Source organism: Cebus imitator, unplaced genomic scaffold (genome assembly GCF_001604975.1).
Source record: "Cebus imitator isolate Cc_AM_T3 unplaced genomic scaffold, Cebus_imitator-1.0 Scaffold182, whole genome shotgun sequence".
NCBI lineage: Eukaryota > Metazoa > Chordata > Mammalia > Primates > Cebidae > Cebus > Cebus imitator.
In genome coordinates, this window is record NW_016107497.1 from 1,360,929 (window position 1) to 1,368,082 (window position 7,154).

The window sequence follows — 7,154 nt, forward strand, 5'->3', positions numbered from 1 at the left end:
TTCTGTCTAAAAGCTCACATAGCTGTATTTCTCCAGGATTTGTCCCTGGTTCCCATGTTTAGTTCATTTGCTGAGGTCGTGTTTTTCTAGATGGTCTTGATGGTTATGGATTTTCATCTGTGTCTAACTTTTAAAGAGTTAGATACTTATTGTAGAGTCCGAGTTTGTTTCTACTCATACTTCTTGGGAAGGCTTTCGTAGTATTATAAATGACTTGGGTTTTGCATTCTAAGTGGTATCTGTATTAGGGGTCATACCAACCTCAGTAATGCTGTGGTTCTAGAAAACTTCTAGAGGTACCATCTTGATAACCTTAAATAAGTTTCAGAAGAAGTCTCTGGAATACCAGGCAGAGGCTCTTGTTCTCTTACTTTCTCCCATGGATTCTCTCTCTCTGTTCAGAGCTGGAAGTGAAGTAACACAAGCACCCCCGTGGCCACCCTCACTGGGTCACTGTGCTGAGTTAGACTTGAAGCCAGAACAGCACTGGGTTTCATGCATGGCCCACTGTAAGCAGTGTCTGGCTACTGTCTATGTTTGCTCGACACGCTGGTGTTCTGCAATCAGCAGGTACTGAATCCAGCGAGGCTTATGTCCTTCCCTTAAAGAAAGTAAATTTCCCCAGGTCTCGTGTAGTTCCAGAGATTCTGTCCAAGAGCAAATGTTGGAGTCAAGCACGTTAGAAATCTACCTGCTATTCTATTTTACTCTGGCTAAGCTGACACTGGAATCACAAGACACAGTCCTTCCCACTCTCCCCTCCCCTTTCCAGAGGCAGAAGAGCTTTACCCATGGTCACTGCCACCACTGGCCCATGGAGGGTATTGCCAGGTTGCTGCTGATATTTATTTAAGTCCCAAGCACCCTTAAGTCAGCTGTGGTGAATGCTGCCTGGCATGAAACTCACCCTTCAGGGAAGTGGGCTCCCCTCTGGCACAGGGCAAGTCCAGAAATACCATCCAAGAGCCAAGACCTGGAATCAGGAACCCCAAGAGCTGGCTTAGTGCTCCACACCTCTGTAGATGAGCTAGTTCTTAAGGTGCAAGGCAAAATATTCTTTACTCTTCCCTCCACTTTCCTTAAGCAGAAGGAATTTTTCCTATAGCTACAACAGCTGGGTATGTGCTGAGTCTTACGTTTTGAAGATAGCTAGTCTCAAAATCTCACCCAATGCCCACAACATGCTTACCTGGGTATTGCTGATTGTTATTCAGGGACCAAGGGTTCTTCAGTTGCAGGTGATGTGTCCTTTCCTTCAAGATAGCAACATCTCCTCTGGCCCACGGTGTATCTAGAAATGTCATATTGGAGTAAGGGCCTGGAAAATGAGCCTCATGACTCTGACTGGTGCTCTGTCCTTTTGTGCTGAGCTGGTATCCAAATGATAATGTCTTATTTTCTCTCCATTCCTCAACAGAAAGGAAAGGGTCTCTTTTGAAGCCACAAGGTATGCAGCTGGGGTTGTGAGAATGGTGGATCACAAGCAATTCCTTAGCCACGCCAGCTGGTGTCTTAGTCGTTTGGCTTTGAGCATATTTCTGCACTTGGACTCACCTAGGAGTTGTAGTCTTGTAGCCTTGACTGTCTTTCAAGTGTATTTTGAGCCCCAGAGCACTTTAACTCATGGTGGCAAGTGATGCTGGAACTCAAGTTCAGAACGATGGGATTAGTGATTCCCATCTGGTAAGGGCAGGTTTAAATACTGCTTTTTTGGGTGGGCATCAGCTGATGTCAGCCCGCTTTTGCTTTCTTCTGTAACAGGGGAGCACTCAATTTAATGCAACGTCTCACAATCCCTGTCCTCTCCATCTGCCAAGCAGAGTTTTTTTTCTCTATCATGTGGCTGCTTCAGGGGATGGGAGAGGGGTGGCATTGGCGATTCAAGACTGTCCTCTACACTCAGTGCGTCTTTCAGCAATATCAAGTTGAAACCAGGTAGTGTGAGTGCTCACCTGATTTTTGGTTCTTATGAAGGTGCTTTTTCTGTGTAGATTGTTGTTAAATTGGTGCCCTCGCAGTGGGGATGATCAGTGTGGGGTCTTCTATTTGGCCATTTGGCTCCACCTCCTACATATATAATTTTGACCATATTATTTAACCTCTGACCAAAAGACTTCTTATTTGAAAAAGAACGTAATAGCAACTGTTTCAAGTAAGTTGAAATTAGTGTAATCTATACTAAACATCTATTAAAACCAGGTGACCACTAACAATTAATTCCTTTTACTTCCCTCACTTTCAGGGACTGTATAGTTCAATAAGGAAAATATAACTTGTATTCAAGTAATTAATATACAAAATAGAATGTGCATAATGCTGTAAGAAAAATTTTGTTTAATATTTTGAAACTAAGCTTATCCTAAAAATTATCTGGTTTATACAACTATAGTGCATTTCTTTATTCTGTTAGACGGTTGTTAGGCTGTGTGTTTTTATATACTATGCATTGTTTATGGACATGTACATTAGCTTACATGAAGTAAATTATTTCCCGGTTTCCATAATGCAGATTTTAGTTCCTAGTCCAAAGTCTGAAATTCTCTAACCACTGAACTACAAACTCTATATTTTCTTTCTCTGCCTTAATTGTCACATAAGTAAAATTTAATTGATTTCTGCCAAATTTTATTCACAGAGATTTTGAGGAAATAAGTAAATTGCTATAAAACATTTAGAAAATTCAGTAGGTTGGTGGAAATATTCATATGTTATAGTTGCTGTTAATAAAGTAATTCTTATTTACATTATAGCACCATAAATATCTGGGTTTCTTTTTCTTTTTTGTGTGTGTGACAGGAGGTCTGACTCTGTCACCAAGGCTGGAGCGCAGTGGCTGGACCATGGCTCAGTGAAGCCTTGGCCTTCTGGACCCAAGTAATCTTCCCACCCCAGCCTCCTAGGTAGCTGAGACTACAGGCGCTCATCACCACACTGGGCTTTTTGTATTTTTCATAGAGATGGTTTTTGCCATGTTTCCCAGGGTGTTTTCAAATTCCTGGTCTCAAGTGATCTGCCAACCTCAGCCTCCTAAAGTGTTGGGATTATAGACATGAGCCACTACATGTGGCCATGAACATCATTAATTGTTAGGTTGCCAATTTAACTGTAACTAAAATTTAATCTTGAAATGTGCCTATTAAATTCTTCAAGAAAAATATAATATCCTGCAGCCAAGTACTTTACTCCATATCTACAAATAATATCAGAACAAAAAATAGTCCAAAAACTTTAAAAAATTTAATTGAAAAAATATTTGACTACTGAAAAGTGAACCTGATCTTTCAAAAGAGGCATGCAGCTTAGTATTTAAGGGGAAGTATACTGATGTATGCAAGTTGCTTTGGACATTTGAAAAACAAGACAGATTAATAGGAGGATAGAGTGTTAGATAGATGAATGCATGTGAGAAAAACAATGTTAGTAAAAATGTTAAGGGTAGAATCTCTATAATACTTAAAGTACTTATTTTTTTCAACATTTGGCAGCATCCAGGAATCTATATTCCTCCCACTGCACCTAACTCACCCCACCATCTCCACATCCCTGCTTTTTCTATGGCTTTAGTTTTCTAGGCTCTGTTCATTTCAGAGTTATGGTAGTCTAATTTGCCTGGTGAGACTGATTTTCTGTTGCCAGTTGTACTGTATTAAGCTCTATACCTACCTCCAAATTGGCTCCAACATGAAAACACGTCGTAATTGTTTCAGCAATGTTAAATCCATTCACCCCCGTGAAGAACATATGAGAAAAATAAAAACAAACAAAACAAGATAAAACCAAAAACAAAGTGGTATAAATATTTGTCATTCTGTAAGGAGTTTTTTACAAATAAAATAAGAGAGAGAGAGAGAGAGAGTGTGTGTGTGTATGTGTGTGTTTGTATATGTGTGTGTGTGTGTGTGTGTGTGTGTATATTGTATGTATGTATATATATATATATATATATATACACACACATACATAACAGTAACAACATATAATAAAAATATTAATAACTATTTACCAGATGCTGTCTTCAGAAATTTCAATGTTTTATCACACCCTTCAACAGCCCTGTCTGGTAGTGGGCTCACATTTATTCTAATTTTAGGGAAGATAAATCAGTCAGTGGTAGTAGATTGCTTTAATTATTGTTATTTGTTGCTCCTATTGCAATTGTTACTATGATTAAACATTTATTAAGGGTCTGCCATATGGTAGGCTACCTACTCAAAATAATCAGATGTTTTGATGTATGTTAGTNACTAGAGTCATTAACCTAGTTAATCATTTCATTGCAAACACAAAATGATTGAGAAAAGGTTAATTTTAAAAATCTAGGTTTAGTTCCTGGCATATGTTAGTGACAGATTTTTATTTTCTTCTCTGTTTCATGTTATTTCTTTTTTTCTATTTAAACCAAACCCTGTATTTGACACACGCAATTTTCTAGTTGTTATCTAAAACTATAATCAATGGTGTGTGATAAAAAAGAGCTCCGGAATAGATGCTAGAGATATAATTTCTAGGAAATAACCATATACTTTTACAGTGTGTGTGTGTCTCTGTGCATGTGTGCACACACTATAGAAGTATTTTAACATGTGTACGCATTTGTTTTTCATTGATAAGAAGCCTAACCTAGGTGATTTCTAATGTTAATTGCATTTCTATAATCTTACATGTCTGTTTATTTCAATTGACTAAAATCTTTAACTATGTGAGGCATATGTTAAATATGTAGAGAAAAACAATCCAAATCAAATTTCATTTTAACAATAACTTGCCTGTTTCTTAATTTAAATAAGTAGTCTGTTATTTGGTATTTTCTGACTGTAATCTAGTTAGTAATATAGCTATACTAAAATTTTATGCCAGGTATGGTGGCTCATGCCTGTAATCCCAGCACTTTGGGGCGCTCAAGCATGTAGATTACTTGAGGCCAAGAGCTCAAGAGCAGCCCAGCCAACAAGGCAAAACCCTATCTCTGGTAAAAATACAAAAAATATCTGGTTGTGGTGGTACGTGCTTGTAATCCCAGCTACTTGGCAAGCTGAGACAAGAGAATCACTTGAACCTGTGAGTTGGAAGTTGCAGTGAGCCAAGACTGTACAACTGCACTCAAGGCACTGTCTCAACAATAACAAAAAAAAAGTTTTTGGATGATCATTATGTTTTAAGACTAATATTTCTATAAATTATTAAATTTTATTTTTACAGTATTGATAGATGCAGAAGGCAGACCAATGCCTAAGTAGATAAAGAAGGGTCCCTGGAAAATCATTAACCTGGCAAGTGTTTATACCATATGTTTTTTTTTTTTTTTTTCTCAGATAAGGGAACCTGCACAAAGTCTTACAGGGACATGCCCACTACAGAGGGGAGGCCCACATGCATTGGAGGAATGGGTGGGGCCACCAGTATTTCTCACCTTATGCAGTGGGAGGAGCCTGGCCTCTGCAGTTCATGTGTGGTGGCCTGGTATTCAATCAGTGAAGTGGGAGCCTGTTGGTGGAACCCCCCTCTATCTTTGCTGAGAGTTTTCTTTTGCCTAATAAATCCTCCCTCCTCACCCTTCAGTGTGTCCACATGCCTAATTTTTCCTGGTGACAAGAACATGGATTTTAGGTGAACTAAGGAACAAAAAATCCTGCATCAGTATTATGGAGTAAGACATATGCCAAAAGTACATGTAAATAATACCTTAATCTAGAGGCTAACTGAAATAATGTAAGTCTCTGCCCTGCCCCTTCCTGTATTGCAAAAAGAATAAAGCATTTCATGACAAGGTAAAAGTACAGCTTACCTTCAAAGCCTAGTTAAAATAATTCTGGAAATAATAAAGAATAGGAGCAACAGAAATCTGTATCCTTGTCTAGACAAAAACTGCACAGATAGAGTTTGATGTATCCACTTTGGAACTATGGAAATACTGAAGACTTAGAAGTTTCAGGGGAAGGCTTGGAAGGCTAATAGTTAATTTTCATCAATTTTAATGTTAGCACAGCAGAAGCCACTGATGCTCCATGTCCAGCCTTGTAGCAGGAAGCTGTGAATTTGTTTCTAGAGCAACCTGAACATAGCTTGTGGAGGACAGATAGGGCAAAAAGAACTTTGCCCTTCAAATATTAGTGATCTGTGCTGTGATCACGGATTGCTGCTTCTGATCACAGAGTTACAAACAAAAACGTGTCATTCTTACTTCACCTTCCTCTATTTTTTGCAAGTGACTTTGAGGGAATTTAAAGGTCTAGTATACTTTATTCTCCCTCATTAGTTGTTTTTTTTTTTTTTTTCTGTTTGGGCATCAAGAGTGCAAGAAACAGGGCATTCAAAAGGAATGGTATATATGGGGAAAATTAGAGTATGTCTCTGCATGCCCAGGGAAAGACACAGGCAAATAAACAAAGACCTTAGAAGATGTGAAGTTTACAACTGAGGCATAGAGACAATGTATAACAATTAACAAGAAAACAAACCAACAAAAATACCTGAAGGGGAAAAGTACAGCAACTGAAAAAAAAAATGCATTGCGGGGATTTAATGGCATATACGAACTTTCAGAAGCAAGAATCCACAAAATTGAAGACAGTACAAGAAAAATCAATGTCTGAAGAGCAGAAGGAAAAATGATTGAAGAGAAATAGTCAAAAAGACCTGTGGGACACCACCAAGTAGACAGACATACTCATTGTGGGAGTCCTAGAAGAGCTGAAAAAAGGAGAAAAGAGAAAATGTAAAGAAATAATGGTGAAAACCTTCACAAATTTGATGAAAACATGCATATATACTTCCAAAAAGCTGAAGAAACTCCAAATATGATGAAGTTAAAAAGAGATCCATACAAAGATACATTATAATCAAACTTTGAAAAGCCAAAGACACAGATAATTTTGAAAGCATCAAGAGGAAAGCAACTTATCACATGCAAGTGTTCCTAATAAGATTATCATAAATTTCCCATCAGAAACTTGGCAGACAAGAAGGTAGTGTGCAGATATATTTCGAATCCCAAAGAAACTTTCAAACAATTTTATATCTGGCAAAACTGTCCAAGAAAAGTGAGGAAGAAACTAAGATATTTTCAGTTAAACAAAATTTTTAGTGTTTGTTACTACTAGAATTGCCTCCCAAGAAATGGTCAATGAATTCCCGCAGGGTGAAATGAAAGGACA

At 38.0% G+C, this 7,154-nt stretch overlaps 1 long non-coding RNA gene across 1 annotated transcript; it reads right to left on the bottom strand.

Annotated features, from left to right (window-relative positions):
- Window positions 1-1,195: 1,195 nt before the first annotated feature.
- On the bottom strand, window positions 1,196-3,729 carry LOC119473770. Its single transcript, XR_005202991.1, has 3 exons — window positions 3,664-3,729; window positions 1,953-2,067; window positions 1,196-1,291 (listed from the first exon to the last, which is right to left on the bottom strand). It is a non-coding gene; the product is annotated as an uncharacterized LOC119473770 (long non-coding RNA).
- Between the last annotated feature and the right edge of the window lie 3,425 nt (window positions 3,730-7,154).